Source organism: Arachis ipaensis, chromosome B10, assembly GCF_059453495.1.
Source record: "Arachis ipaensis isolate K30076 ecotype BB chromosome B10, ASM5945349v1, whole genome shotgun sequence".
In the NCBI taxonomy this organism is placed as follows: Eukaryota; Viridiplantae; Streptophyta; class Magnoliopsida; order Fabales; family Fabaceae; genus Arachis; species Arachis ipaensis.
Genome location: NC_142435.1, coordinates 104,230,005 through 104,246,205, shown reverse-complemented (window position 1 = coordinate 104,246,205; position 16,201 = coordinate 104,230,005). Strand labels below are relative to the sequence as shown.

At 43.0% G+C, this 16,201-nt stretch overlaps 1 non-coding gene across 1 annotated transcript; it reads left to right on the top strand.

The window, feature by feature from the left end:
- The first annotated feature begins 1,490 nt into the window (after window positions 1-1,490).
- On the top strand, window positions 1,491-1,597 carry LOC148581161 (small nucleolar RNA R71). The gene has a single exon (XR_015896193.1). It is a non-coding gene; the product is annotated as a small nucleolar RNA R71 (small nucleolar RNA).
- Window positions 1,598-16,201: the final 14,604 nt, after the last annotated feature.

Here is a 16,201-nt window from a genome sequence, read left to right as displayed (position 1 = left end):
CCTTCATGTCCAGCACTACAAAGTCTGCTGGGAAGATAAAATCTCCTACTTTCACCAGCAAATCTTCTACTATGCCATGAGGAAACTTGAATGATCAGTCTGCCAGTTGTAGGGCCATTTTTGTTGGCTTAGTCTCCTCAATCCTCATTTTTCTCATCATAGCTACTGACATCAGATTTATGCTGGCTCCTAAGTCACACGGAGCCTTCTCCACTGTGATTTTCCCTATAATACAAGGGATCTGAAAGCTCCCAGGATCCTTCAATTTCTGGGGTAGTTTGTGCTGAATGATGGCACTACATTCTTCGGTTAGTATCACAGTCTCATTGCTCTTCCAGCTTCTCTTCTTGGTCATTAATTCCTTTAAAAACTTGGCATAGAGCGGCATTTGCTCCATTGCTTCAGCAAAGGGTATGTTGATTTGTAGTTTCTTGAATATTTCCAGAAATCTTAAGAATTGGTTGTCATCCCCCTTCTTTTTCAATTGCTGAGGGTTTGGAGCTTTTGGGACGTCTGGCTTCAGTATTTCTCCTTTTTGCTGTGAACTGGGAATGGGAATTTGGACTTCATCTCATTCTTTTTCCCCCTCATTTGAGTTCTTCTCTTGTGATTTCTTGGGAATTTCCTTCAATTCCTTCCCACTTCTGAAGGTGATAGCCTGACATTCCTCTATTGGGTTTAGATCGGTGCTGCTGCACAGGTTATGGCTGGGAATTTGCTTGAATAGGTAGCCAATTTGTGTCTCAAGTTTCTTGATGGCAGCATCTTGATTCTACATATTGGACCGCACTTCCTCTCGGAACATTTTACTGTCCTGGACTTCTTTGCATATTCGTTCAAGTAGGGTCTCAATCCTTGAGAGTCTATCTTCGGATGATGGTAAGTTGGAGTTGGAGGGATGAGAATGGCCATTTTGGTTTTGATATGGATGTTGAGAGGTGTTGTTAGGTGGGTGCTGATATGATCTCTGTGTGAAATGTTGGTGAGCTGCATTGTTGTTGGGGTTGTGATGTCTCTGATCTTGGCCTTGATCTTGTTGATTTCTCCACCCAAAGTTTGGGTGGTTCCTCCAACCAGGATTGTAAGTTTTGGAGTATGGATCATGGGTCTGCCTAAGCAAGTTTCCAATGTAGTTGGCTTGTTCCTGCTCACCCTCTGCTTCTGCATTCACTCCTTCTTGGGTTGCTGATGAGGTGGTGACTGCTGCTACTTGGTTCCTCTCCATCTTCTTGGTAAGATCGGCCAGCTGCTTGGTGATCATCTTGTTCTGGGCCAGCAGTGCATCCACGTTGTTTAACTCCATCACTCCTCTAGTATTGCCTCTTTCAGAAGCATAGAAGTAATCATTCTCAGCTACAGTCTCAATGACATCCATGGCTTCTTCAACGGTCTTCTTCTTGTTCAGAGATCTCCCAGATGAGTGGTCTACTAACTTCTTTGATTCATAAGAAAGACCTTCATAGAAAATGTGTAACTGCACCCATTCATTGAACATATCTGGCGGGCACCTTCTTGCCAAGTCCTTAAACCTCTCCTATGCTTCATAGAGAGTTTCACCATCTTGTTGCCTGAAGGTTTGTACCTCAGCTCTCCTGTTGATTCTTTGAGGAGGATAGAATCTTGCCAAGAATTTGTTCACCACATCTTCCCAGGTTGTTAAACTCTCCTTCGGAAAGGATTCCAGCCATTTAGATGCTTTGTCCTTGAGTGAGAAGGGAAACAGATGCAGTCTGTAGGTGTCAGGATGAATACCATTAGACTTCACAGTATCACATATCTTCAGGAATATGGTGAGATGTTTATTGGGATCTTCTTGGACACTTCTTCCGAATGAACAGTTGTTCTGAACAAGGGTGATGAGCTGTGGCTTTAGTTCAAAGTTATTGGCATGTATGGTTGGCTTTTGGATGCTACTTCTACAGTTTCCTGGGTTTGGATTGATATAAGAGCCTAGAACTCTTCTTTCTTGTCCAGCATGATGCACTGGTCCTTCTCTGCCATGGTTGTGAGCCTCTTCTTCATGATGGTTCTCCATATTCTCATCCATGTTTGGTTCAAAATACTCCTCCTCTTTCTCAGCACTAACGACTCTCTTTCCTCTTATTTTCCTCCTTAGTCTAAGGAAGGTTCTCTCAGGTTCAGAATCAAAGGAAGTTGAAGCCCCGCTTCTTCTACCTGTCATACAACCAACAAAGCACAAGCAAGAAAGAGATAAATGCAGGAAGTATTCTTGTCAGAAATGCTGTTAGTGTGAGTGATGCAATATATCAAATAGTTAGTAGGTTAGTTAACTGAATTGTAACAAATAAGAGAACACCACAAACGGGTAGGGGTAAAGGGAAGAAAACAACTAAAACTGAAAGTAAATCACTCAAACAGAAATTAAATCAAACAAAAGAAAAATGCTCAATCTTGTTATCCACTAATTTAATCATTGTTGATACAAAATCAATCCCCGGCAACGGTGCCATAAACTTGATGCACGAAAACTTGTCTCTCAACAAATTTCCCTCGGCAACTATACCGAATTGTCGTCAAGTAAAAACTCACAATAGAGTGAGGTCGAATCCCATAAGGATTGATTCGTCAAGCATTTTTAATCGGAGGAATGTTCTAGTTGAGCTAAGCAGAAGTTGATTTGAGAGTTGCAGAAAATTAAATGGTGGGAAAGTAAATAGCAGGAATTGTAAATGCTGAAATAAAGAACTGAATATAAATGATAGAAAATAAATTGCAAAATCTTAAATGGGGAATAGGGAATTCAGCATAAAAGTAAATGGCAGAAAATAAAGAGAATGGGTAAGATCAGAAATGGGAAATTCATTGGACTCAGGAGATGTTGCATTCTCCGGATCAAGTTCATTTTCATCTCTTCCTCAATCAATGCATTCATTGATCTCCTTGGCAATCTTAAGTGATTGAATTCCAATTCCTTGGTAATTAATCTCTCAAATCTTGATCAATAGCCAATTCCTTGGTCTAATTGCTCATGAGAAGAGATGAAGTGTGGTCACTGATTATACCGCATGTATTCCCAAATCAAAATGTTGGTAGGATTATATGTCACTATATCCATCCAAACCCCAATTTGGTCCAACATGAGAAAGCATTTCTAGCATGATCTCTTCATTCCTCTTCCAAGGTTCCGAAAAGATCCAAGTATGAATAGCTTCTTTTCCAAGATAACTACCCAATTGGATGAAGATTGAAAGCTTTCTAGTAAAATCAAGAGAAAAGAAATAAGAAGAATAATGAAAACTATTATTGATCCATCAAATTACAACAAAGCTCCCTAACCCAATGAAATGGGTTTAGTTGTTTATAGCTCTGGGAATGGAAAGCAAAGATGGAAAATACATTCTGAAAGTAAAACTAGAAGTTGCAAAGAAAGTAAAATTTTACAGAGAGTGGTTCTCTCAATCCAAAAGCTCTTCTCTAGTTCAAAACTACTCCTATATATACTACTCTTCTGATCTTCTAGTTGGCTCTTCAAGTCTTGGATATGGGCCTTTGGATCTTGAGTTGAAGCAGTTTGGAATTTTCAGTGGGCTCAGCTTTACTTGCAGAGAAAGTGTGAAGTAGGCATGGACTTTAGCTAGGATGTTAGTGGCGTTAACGTTAAGTGAAAATGTGGGTTCGAGAATGTTAGTGACAATCACCTTTTTCACTAATGTTCCTAGCCCAAGATGGTTCACGTTAACTTCAACGTTAATGGCACTTACGTGACCACTAACGTTGCCTCTTGGTCCATCGCAAGCGTTATTAGCGTTTACCTTTGCCAATAACGTTGCTCTTAACCCCCCTTTTCTCACGTTAGAGTCCACGTTAGTGACACTTACCTTTGTCACTAACGCTCCAAACGCCTCTTCTCACGTTAGTGCCTCACGTTAATTGTCTTAACGTTGCCACTAACATGGTGGTGATTGCCATCTCTAATGTTAGTGACAAAGGTGAGTGTCACTAACATTGGCTCATCATTTCTTTCCTCCACGTTAGCTTCCACGTTAATGCAATTAATGTGGCAACTAACGTGGCTCATAGTGGCTTAGTCCAACGTTAGTGACAAAGGTGAGTGTCACTAACTGTTTCGAGAGTTACCTGAAACTAGAGGTCGATCTCGGGCAAGATCTTCTGTACTGGTCAGTGCCGACGTGTCCGGCCGACGGGGAGCGGCCGGAGCGATGGTGTCTGACTAGTTGGCTGGCTGCACTGCTGATTCCTTCGTCATCAGAGGGTAGGGGTACCTGCAAGAGACTCCGATGCTTAAGTTAGCACGGGTATTAAGCAGGTTTTTAGTAGAATCAGAGTATGAGTTATACCTGGGTGCTCCAGTGTATTTATAGTGGTGTAGGCTGACCTTTCTGATAAGATAAGTTAGCTATCAGGTCTTATCTTATCTTATTTTGAGTGAAATCAGCTTATCTTCGAGGGAACCGCCTTTATCTCTATAGGCTTGGATTGCCTTTGGATTTGGGTCGTGTTCCTCTATCCGGGCCCTTTATTGGGCTTTCCTATTGATTTGGCCGATCTCTTTAAGAAGAGATCGGATTAGTCGGACCTGAAGAGGTCAGTCGCCATGTCGCTAAACATCCCGGGTTAGACAGCTCGACCCAAGGTATGAACAGTGCCCCTGCTTGAGCTCGGTCTTCTGCTTTGAGGTCGAGTTTTTTGATTTTGAACTCCTTATAGCGAAGCCGAACTCGAGCACTTTTGTCGATTCCTTTCTTTTGTAGAGCTTTTTGAATGTAGAACGTTTTTCCTCTAAAAGCGCGCGCTTTTATATCGGCGCTTTGGGAACGTGCGAGGGTTTAATGTTTTCATTAATTTTAACATTAATTGCCCCATTTCCCTTTGGCTCTTTATTTTGATTTTTGAAAACCCAGAAACGGTTTCTCTCCTTCACTCTTTTCGTAACATCGCCGCAATTTCTTCCTTTGTTCTCTCGCTCTCTGCCTTTCGCCCATATTTCTGCTTTTCTTGCGTTGCGGCGTCGCTCGGTGGTTTTCTGGACAGCTTCCGTTTCTGCACCTCCATTTTTCTCCTCGAAGCTTCTTTCGCCTCCAGGTTAGTCCCGTTTCGTGCTTTGCTTTTGTTTTTGTGATGTGGTTTTAATTTTGATCCTCCTTTAGAGAAAAGTTTGGATCTTTCTGTTTTCATTGTGTCCTGTTGTTGTTGAAATGTGCGTTTCTGGGAGTTTTCTTTATCTTCTGCATGATCCTTTTTTGCTTTTGCTTTAATGCTTTGCATGTTCTTTGTTGTTTCTGTTCTGATACTGTTTATCCAGAAGAATTCGTATCTGTTTCTTGCTTTATTTGACGGTTGCTTTGCCTAATTCCAAAAAGTTTGCATTTTTGATGGTTTCTTCTTGGTGTACTTGATGTTTGGGGATGGTTTCTGTAAAGCAATATTTTTGAAGACTTTCGTGTTTTATTCTGATGGAAAATGCTTGCTGTTTGAAGCCTTCTTTTCTTGTTTTGAGAGATGCTGGAGTGCGAAAAGTAGATTTTTACTAGAAACCTTGCTTTATTATTGCCTTCAAAGGATGCCCCAGGACTTTGGTTTCTCATCTTGGGGTTTTCCTTTTCTGTGTGTTCGCCTGTATCGTATTGAGTTATTTTCTCCCTTGTCCGAGATATTTTTAGTAATCCCATCTTCTTTTCTTACTTGTAGGATTAGTTGGCCTCATGTCTTCTCGCAATAACATTGTAGAGATGTCTTCCAGAGTTCCCGAGGGGATGTCCGATTGGCTGGACTCCCTTGTCATGTTGTGTGTTTCTGTTGTGGATGCTGAATTTTGCACAGAGCTGAGGAAGCGCCATAGGATTTGTGGTAACAGTGCTCGTGAGGGAGATTATGAGCTTGTTGCCCCTGATTCTGATGAGAGAGTTTGTTTTCTGACTTCCATCGAGGGGGAGCATCCCTTCTTCTATGATTATGAATACTTCTTTAGCCAATTAAACGTTACTTTTCCTTTTACTGCTTTTGAAACCGACCTGTTGTGGTCATGTAACATTGCTCCGTCCCAGCTTCACCCGAATTCTTGGGGTTTTATCAAAATATTTCAACTGCTTTGCCAAGAGTTAGGCATAACACCTTCTGAAACTCTTTTCCTTTATCTTTTCGTCTTGGCCAAGCTCGGAGGTTCCTCCAAAAAGATAGCTTTCTGGGTCTCTTTCAGATCGGCCCAGGGGCATAAAGTTTTTGCCATGTATGATGAGTCGTTTAAAGATTTTAAGAACTATTTCTTTCGAGTTCGTGCTGTCGAGGGGGTCCGCCCCTTTTTTCTTGATGAAAATAATGAGCCCGCTTTTCCTCTAGAGTGGCAAAAGAATGTGAGAGTGCCACGTTATACATGGGAGATGCTTAGTGAGGTTGAGCGGGCCTTTGTAGTTGTTCTTGAAGATCTGTGGGGGAAACTTCCCCATCTGGATACGAAGAGATTCTTGAGTGATCCATCTTTGGCTCAAACTGCTTTGGGTACTGTCTGACTTATTTTTATACTTGCTTCTGAGCTTTTTTCCTCCTATGTTGTAACTTGTCTTTTGTGGTTGATTCTGTATTTTCAGAGATATCGAAAAATAATGATTCTATTAAGGCCTACAAGAAGGCAAAGAAGGCAACTGCTGCTCTAAACATCTCGGCCAAGGCGGTCGGAGAGAGATCTTCTCAGGTTCTAGTGATGCCTCCTGTGCTGAGTTCTCCCGGACTGAGGAAAGCAATTCCTATTCCTCGGGTTCATCTGGTTGATCCTCCACAATCTTCTGCTGCAGCTTCTGGTGCTCCTCCTAGTAAGAAGCAAAAGACAATTGAACCTTTCAACCTTGATGCTCCTAACTTTGATGCGGTCGAGTTTGTAGATCAACAAATCGGCCCTTATGGTGTCCTCCCCATGGACGACGTGTCGCTTCTTCATTATTTTGATTATATAACTCGGAGTAGTATCAAGATGGCCCACATGGGAGTGGCCCTATATCGAACTGCTCAAAGTCTTCCTCTCCATGCCACTAAAGCTTTTATGGAAGAGGCCAAACAGGAGTTTGATCGGATGAAAGGTTTGAAGGAGGAGCTTGAAGTGAAGGTGGCTAAGTTGGAAAAAGATTTGGAGAATGAGAAGGCGAGTTCCATCTCTTTGGCGGCTTCTTTGAGGGTGGCCGAGGACACGGCTATAAGACATAAGGATAGTTATGTGACATCTTACCGGGAGGTGTTGCACCTGAGGGAGGAGTTGGAGAATGCCCGAGCTAATTACTCCGAACTCCAAGGTCATCTCGTTGGTAGTGTAACTGCTGCCTATGAGAACCTGAGGGAACAAGTTCGGGTTATTGCTCCCGAGGCTGACCTGACCCTCTTTAGCCTAGATAACGTCGTCAAGGATGGCAAGATTGTCCCTGATGATGAGGATGATGATGATGTTGAACCTCCCCCTGTGTCCTCTGCCAAGGTGTCAATTTCTGCTGTTCCTGCCGAGGTCGGCCCTCCCGCTTCCGATCCTGACTGTCAGATCTTAAATCGGGATGATGGTACTATAGATGCTGTTCCTCTCCAGACTTGTCCTCCGTCTCCTCGGACTGATGTTGCTAGAAAGTCTTCTGACCCTTAGCCCATTTATTCTGGATATTACGTAGTTGGCCCGGCTTGTGGGCTTTTTTAAACTCTTTATGTTTTGTTAACTGCTGGTACTTTCTCGTTGCTTGCTTAGCAACTTTTTTGTTTTGACCAACAAAAGTAACTTTCCAGCTTTTGAGGTGGATTTTGGTGGCCTCTGAAGCTTTATAACTTTGAAGATTATATCATGCTTTTGCACTTAACTTGGTATCTTTTTGTTTTCTGAGGATGTTGGAACCCTGTTGCTCGTCCTCTTTGGTTTTGCTTTATTGTTTGTAACTTGGATCTTTTGAGGTTATGGGTATGTGGGTCCGACTTATTTTTCGGTTTTCTCGCTCTTGCTCGTATTTCTGACGATTTATGACCGATTTCTTCAAGTTGGTCCTCCAAGTTGTTTTGTAATCCTCTTTCTTGGATCTTCGTCCGATCTCTTTCAGAATTTGCTTTTATAGCTTTTTAGTAGCAGGAGTCCAACTTCGTCATGTCGGTCTCCATTAAGTTATTTTTGTAGTCCTCTTTTTTGGACCTTCATCAGGTCTCTTTCAGGGATTACTTTTATAACTTCTTAGTAGTAGGAGTCCGACTTCGTTATGTCGGTCTCCTTTAAGTTATTTTTGTAAATAACTTTTTAGTAGTAGGAGTCCGACTTCGTTATATCGGTCTCCTTTAAGTTATTTTTGCAAATAACTTTTTAGTAGTAGGGGTCCGACTTCGTTATGTCGGTCCCCTTTAAGTTATTTTTGCAGATAACTTTTTAGTAGTAGGGGTCCGACTTCGTTATGTCGGTCCCCTTTAAGTTATTTTTGTAGTCCTCTTTTTTTGACCTGTGTCAGGTCTCTTTTAGGGACTACTTGTATAACTTTTTAGTTTTGGGCTGACTTTGTTATGTCGGGCCCTTCTAAGTTAAAGTAATCCTCTTTAATAGGGTTGGCCAGACCTCTTTCCAGGGTTTACTTATAACTTGGGTTGACTTGGTCCGACTTCTTAATGTCGGCCAATCTTTAAGTTATTATTTTAGCAATCCGTAAGACCTCGTCAGGTTCTTTTTTAGATCATTTTCGATAACTTCTTACATTATTCTGTGTTCATCTTTGCCGATTTGTAGAAAGTGGTTGTCATCTCTAGATCGTCCTTTGGGTGAATCGCATTTTCACCTTTATCAGACGGTTATCTTTATCGTGATCGTGTAGTGAAATTTTTTTTCACTTTCTGCCGATCTGTTGCTTTATAATCGGATGATGAATACTTCATATTAATGCGTCTTGAAATCTTGTAGTATATCTAGTATATATTTATTCAAAGGAAAGTGCAAATATGTACATGTGGGAATTTTTCATCCCTTTATGTCGAATAGTGTTTGAGTCTCAACTTGGTGCCTCATTAAAAAACCTTTTCAGGAAAAAGAGTGCATCCAATGGTGAGATCTTTTACTTTTCTAGCTGTAGTACCTTCTTAGGTTGTAGGCGTGCCATGATCTGGGGAGCTATCGTCCATCGAGTTCGGACAGTCTGTAGTAGCCCTTTCCGAGTACTTTTACAACTCGGTAGGGTCCTTTCCAGTTTGCTGCCAACTTTCCTTCTCCTGGTCGAGTTGTTCCAATATCATTTCGGATTAGGATGAGGTCGTTCTCCGTGAAACTTCTTGGCACTACCTTTTGATTATATCTGGAAGCCATTTGACGTTTTAGTGCTTCTTCCCTGATCCGAGCTCTTTCCTGAATTTCAGGTAGTAGGTCGAGTTCTTCCTTCTGAAGTTGAGAGTTGGCCTTTTCATTGTAGTGGACTACTCTGGGTGACCCTTCCTCGATCCCTACTGGGATCATTGCCTCCACTACGTATGCTAGTCGAAAGGGTGATTCATTTATCGTGGAGTGTGGCGTCGTTCGATATGCCCATAGGACTTGCGGAAGTTCTTCGGCCCAAGCTCCCTTTGCATCTTGTAGTCTCCGTTTTAGCCCTACCAATATGACTTTGTTGGCAGCTTCGGCCTGTCCATTGGCTTGAGGGTGTTCGACGGAGGTGAACTGGTGCTTTATATTGAAGTCGGCTACTAGTCTCCTGAAGCCTGCGTCTGTGAATTGAGTGTCATTGTCTGTGGTTATGGAGTATGGAACCCCGAACCTCGTGACAATGTTCCTGTATAGGAATTTCCGACTTCTTTGAGCGGTGGCGCTGGCTAGGGGCTCTGCCTCAATCCATTTTGTAAAATAGTCTACTCCGACTATAAGGAATTTTACTTGTCCTGATCCCTGGGGAAAGGGTCCGAGAAGATCAAGTCCCCATTTTGCAAATGGCCAGGGCGAGGTTACACTGATGAGCTCTTCTGGCGGGATGATGTGGAAGTTGGCATGTTTTTGACATGGTGGACATGTCTTTACAAATTCTATAGCTTCCTTTTGTAGGGTTGGCCAATAAAATCCCGCTCAAAGTACTTTTTTGGCAAGAGCTCGTCCTCCGAGATGATTGCCACACATGCCGCCGTGTATTTCTTCTAACACTTCCTTTGTGTTGTTGGTCGGCACGCATTTAAGTAGTGATATTGAGATCCCTCTTTTGTACAGGATGTTGTTTATAATAGTGTAGTACTGTGCCTTCCTTTTTAATCTTTTCGCCTCTTTTTCCTCCGTGGGGAGCGTCTCTGCTTTGAGGTAGTTAATTATGGGGGTCATCCATCCTTGGTCCTGACTTGTGATGGCTAGGATTTTTTCTGCTTCCGATATTGACGGGTTCTATAGCATTTCCTGGATGAGGCTTCTATTGTTTCCCCCTCGTTTGGTGCTGGCTAATTTTGAGAGTGCGTCAGCTCGGGCATTTTGCTCGTGGGGTATGTGGTAGATTTTATATTCCCCGAGTTGTCCGAGTTGTTCCTTGGTTTTATCCAAATACTTTTTCATGGTGGGATCTTTGGCTTGATAGCTCCCTGTTATCTGCGAGGTGACTACTTGTGAATCGCTGTAAATGTTGAGTTTTTTAGCTCCAACCTCTGTAGCCAGCTTCAAACCAACTAATAACGCTTCGTATTCCGCCTGGTTGTTTGAGGCCGGGAATCCGAACTTGAGGGAGAGCTCAACTTGGGTTCCTTGGTTGCTTTCTATTATCATGCCTGCGTCGCTTCCAATCTTATTTGAAGAATCGTCCACGTAGAGATTCTATTCTATGGGGGTCTCCAAGGCATCTGTGAATTCTGCGATAAAATTGGCTAGGTACTGTGATTTAATGGCCATCCGAGCTTCATATTGGAGGTCAAATTCTGATAACTCGACTGCCCATTGTAAAATTCTGCCTGCTAAATCTGTTTTCTGCAATATTTCCTTTATGGGCTGGTTGGTTCGAACCTTAATGGTGTGAGCCTGGAAGTACGGGCGAAGTCGTCGAGATGTTAGAATGAGAGTATAGGCAAACTTTTCTATTTTCTGGTAGTTCAGCTCGGATCCTTGTAGTGCTTTGCTAATGAAGTAGACGGGTTGTTGCCCACTTTCGTCTTCTCTGACTAGCGCTGAGGCTATTGACCGGCTTCCTACTGCGAGATATAGTACGAGTGGTTCTCCTTCTCGTGGTCGAGATAAGATAGGCGGTCGTCCTAAGAATTCCTTGAAGTCTTGGAAGGCTTGTTCGCATTCTGTTGTCCATTCGAACTGTTTTCCCTTCCTTAAAGTAGCATAGAAGGGGAGGGATCTTATCGCTGCCCCTGCTAAGAATCTGGATAGGGCGGCCAATCTCCCGTTGAGTTGCTGCACTTCTTTGACACAGGTCGGGCTCTTCATGTTGAGTATGGCTTGGCATTTATCCGGGTTTGCTTCAATTCCTCTTTGTGTGAGCATGAAACCTAGGAATTTGCCTGCTTCTACCGCAAAGGTGCATTTTGCTGGATTAAGTCGCATGTCGTACTTCCTTATGGTGCCGAACACTTGAGCCAGGTCGGACAATAATGTACCTTCGCTTTGTGTCTTTATCAACATGTCGTCCACGTAGACTTCCATGATCTTTCCAATGTGGTCTGAGAAGACTTTATTCATCAGCCTTTGATAAGTAGCTCCTGCGTTCTTGAGACCGAAGGGCATTACGATGTAGCAGTAATTTGCTTTTGGCGTTAAAAACGAGGTCTTTTCTTGATCTGGTGGATACATGGGGATTTGGTTGTATCCCGAGTATGCATCCATAAACGAGAGGTATCTATATCCGGAGGAAGCATCTACCAGAGCGTCGATACTTGGGAGTGGGTAAGGATCTTTTGGGTAGGCTTTGTTGAGATCGGTGTAATCGGTGCACATTCGCCACTTCCCATTTGATTTTTTCACCAAGACGACGTTGGCTAGCCATAATGGATACTTGACTTCTCTTATGAATCCTACCTCCAGTAGTGCCTATACTTACTCTTCCACCACTTGGGATCGCTCTGGCCCAAGTTTTCTTCGTTTCTGCTGCACCGGCCGAGATCCCGGATATACCGCCAACTTGTGGCACATTAGCTTGGGGTATATACCTGGCATATCTGCGGCTTTCCATGTGAAGAGATCGATATTATCGCGTAAGAATTGTATCAATAATTCTTTTGAGTCTCCTCTTAGGATCGTTCCGATATTAGTTGTTTTGTCCGAAGTGTCTCCGATTTGAACCTTCTCTATCTTGCCTTCCGGCTGCGGACCGAGTTCTTCTCGTTGCTGAACTCCGCCAAGCTCAATTGTATGAAACTCTTCTCCTCTGCCTCTGAGGTTTAGACTTTCGTTATAACAGCGGCGTGCCATCTTTTGATCTGCTTTTACCGTGGCTATCCCTTCTGTATTTGGGAATTTCATGCATAGATGTGGAGTTGAGACTATTACACCGAGTTGATTGAGTATTGTTCGACCTATTAGGGCATTGTAGGCTGAACTTACGTCGACCATGATGTAGTCTATCTTGAGGGTCCTGGATTGGTTCCCTTTTCCGAAGGTCGTGTGTAGCGATACGTATCCTAGTGGTTGTACCGGGGTATCTTCTAGTCCGAACAGACTATTCGGGTATGCTCTAAGCTCCTTTTCATCTAAGCCGAGTTTGTCGAAGGCTGTTTTGAATAAGATGTCGGCAGAACTCCCTTGATCTACTAATGTGCGGTGTAGATTGGCGTTTGCCAGTATGATAGTGATGACCATGGGGTCGTCGTGTCCCGAGATGATGCCAGATGCGTCCTCTTTTAGTGAATGTTATCGCAGGGATGTCGGGTGCTTCTTCCTTTCCCTCGACATTATATACTTCTTTGAGATATCTTTTTTGGGATGATTTGGAGATCCCGCCTCCTGTGAATCTCCCGTGTATCATGTGGACGTGTCTTTCTGGTGTCCGAGGTGATCGCTCAGCTTGTCCGTCATCTTCGTCCCTTCGTCTCTTTCTTTGGTCGTCATCTCGGGTAGCCAGAAAGCGATCTAATCTTCCTTCTCTCACCAATTTTTCTATGATATTCTTTAAGTCGAAGCACTCATTGGTGGAGTACCCTCGAACTCGGTGGTATTCACAATATTCCTTCCGGTTTCCTCCTCTTCTTTTGCCTTTGAGCGGCTGTGCTGGGGGAATTTTCTCTGTATGGTAGACCTCTTTGTATACATCGACCAGGGATACTCTGAGAGGAGTGTAATTATGGTATTTTTTTATTTTCTCCCCTTGTCGATCTTCTTTCCTTTTGGATTCCTTGTCTTTGTCTCGGTAGGAGGCCCCGGATTTTGAGGTTTCTCCCAGCCGAGCATTCTCTTCCATGTTGATGTATTTTTCTGCTCGCTCCTGTACTTCGTCTAAGGAGGTGGGGTACTTCTTTGATATAGATTGGCTAAAAGGTCCCTCTCGTAGGCCATTGATGAGTCCCATGATGGTGGCCTCTGTTGGTAAACTTTGTATGTCCATGCATGTTTTGTTGAACCTTTTCATGTAGTTGCGGAGACTCTCCTAATCTCCTTGCTTGATCCCTAGTAAACTGGGTGCGTGCTTGGACTTATCCTTCTGGATGGAGAATCTGGCCAGGAACTTTTTGGCTAGGTCGTCAAAGTTTGAAATGGACTTTGGAGGTAAGTTGTCAAACCATCTGATCGCTGTCTTCGTGAGGGTTGTTGGAAAGGCTTTGCAGCAAACGACATCTGAGGCGTCGGTAAGGTACATTCTGCTTCTGAAATTGCTGAGATGATGGTTGGGATCTGTGGTGCCGTCGTACAAAATCATATCCGGGAGTTTGAAGTCTTTTGGAATTTTGGTTTTCATGATTTCCCTGGTGAATGGATCTTGTTCTTTGCGTGAATTTTCCTCAGGAGTAGTCCGAGGAGTTTTCGATTTGAGATCGGCTTCTAATTGCTGTAGTTTTTCTTCCAATTCTCGACGTCGCCGTGCCTCTCTTTGTAGATCCTTTCCGATTTCTCGTTGTTGTTGGGTTTCTTTTTCAAGTTGTTTCAAGCGATCTTGAAGCACCTCTATTGCTCCCGGATTTGATGAATTTTTGTCTCCGTTGGATTCCGGGGTGTCTTTCAGTGTGGTGTCCGCGTTTTTGTGCGGCGTTCTGTTTTCTAGATCTGAATCGTGGTCGTTGTCATGGCTGTCCGCCATGGTGGTGGGATGACTTCCAGGTTCCCCGGCAACGGCGCCAATGTTCTGAGGGTTACCTGAAACTGGAGGTCGATCTCGGTCGAGATCTTCTGTACTGGTCGGTGCCGAAGCGATGGTGTCCGACTAGTTGGCTGGCTGCACTGCTGATTCCTTCGTCACCGGAGGGTGGGGGTACCTGCAAGAGACTCCGATGCTTAAGTTAGCATGGGTATTAAGCAGGTTTTATCTTATCTTATTTTGAGTGAAGTCAGCTTATCTTCGAGGAAACCGCCTTTATCTCTATAGGCTTGGATTGCCTTTGGATTTGGGTCGTGTTCCTCTATCCGGGCCCTTTATTGGGCTTTCCTGTTGATTTGGCCGATCTCTTTAAGAAGAGATCGGATTAGTCAGACCTGAAGAGGTCGGTTGCCATGTCGCTAAACATCCCGGGTTAGACAGCTCGACCCAGGGTATGAACACTAACGTTGGCGATTCCTTGCTCCTCCCACGTTAGAGTTCACGTTAATGTAGTTAACGTGACTCTTAACGTGGCCAATTGGGCTTAGTCCAACGTTAGTGACAAAGGTGAGTGTCACTAACGTTGGCATTGTCTTTCCTTTCCACGTTAGAGTTCACGTTAACTGAGTTAACGTGACTCTTAACATGGCTAATTACCAATTTGGAGCGTTAGTGGTATTCACTTTTACCACTAACGCTGGAGCTCCCTTTCTCTCCACATTAACTACCATGTTAATGTAGTTAACGTGGCAATTAACGTGGGCCATGATGGTTTCAAAGGCATTATTGGCAATCACTTTTCTCATTAACGTTGCAAGTTTATTCCCATTCCACGTTAGTGGTCACGTTAATTAGATTAACGTGGCTGCTAATGTGGCTCTTCCTTGCTTTCTTTGTCCTGAAATCAAGCAAATAAAGTGCATCAAAGCTCTAATCTAAGTTATGAGACATGCATTATCCAATTTGTCATTCAATTCATGCATAATTCTCATAAAATTACATGAAATTCACAATGTTTGCTTGAATCAAGATGTAAGTGATTATCTACCCAAAACTTGCTTATTAACTAAGAAAATGCATGAAACTACCTTAAAACAGTAAAGAAAAGGTCAGTGAAACTGGCCAAAATGCCCTGGCATCAGCACACTTTCTGCATTACTCCCACGCAACTTTCTGCCACGCTTTGCTTTTTTTTTTAAACAGAATGCAGATGCAAATGTAGACTATATGCAAAAATCATGAGAAGAGTCACTAAATGAAACTAAGAAAAGAGAAAAGAACGATCATACCATGGTGAGTTGTCTCCCACCTAGCACTTTGCTTTAACGTCCTTAAGTTGGACGGTCTTCAGGCTCATTCTGCTTCTGTTGATGGATCTTCCAATAGGAAGACCTCTAGCTCTTTGTGTTCCTTCATCTTCTCACCATGATAAAGCTTTAAGCAATGTCCATTAACCTTGATGAAATTGGAACTTGAAGGGTGACTCAAGTGGAAGACTCCATATGGCTCTGCTTTCTCCACTCTATAGGGACCTTCCCATCTGGATCTCAGCTTTCTTGGCATGAGTCTCAGCCTGGAGTTGTAAAGGAGAACCAGATATCCTGGTCTGAACTCTCTTCTCTTGATATGTTTGTCATGCACAACCTTCAACTTCTCTTTGTATAATTTGGAGTTATCATAAGCTTCGAGTCGAAGGGTCTCCAGTTCTGCCAGTTGCAGCTTCCTTTCAGTACCAGCTTTCTCAAATCTCATGTTGCATTCCCCCACAGCCCAGAAAGCCTTGTGTTCCACCTCCACTGGAAGGTGGTGATAAACCACTATTTTATGATTTATCTTGTGCTCAATTGAGTGGTTTTTATCAATTATTTACCTACTTATTCATATGATTTGCATGATTTTACGTTTTCCTTCCTGATTTTGTGCTATGATTGAAAACATGCTTCTTTGGCCTTATATTTGCTAATATTAATCCTCTCTTATTACCATTCAATGCCGTGATATGTGAGTTAAGTGATTTCAGGGATTACAGGGAAGGA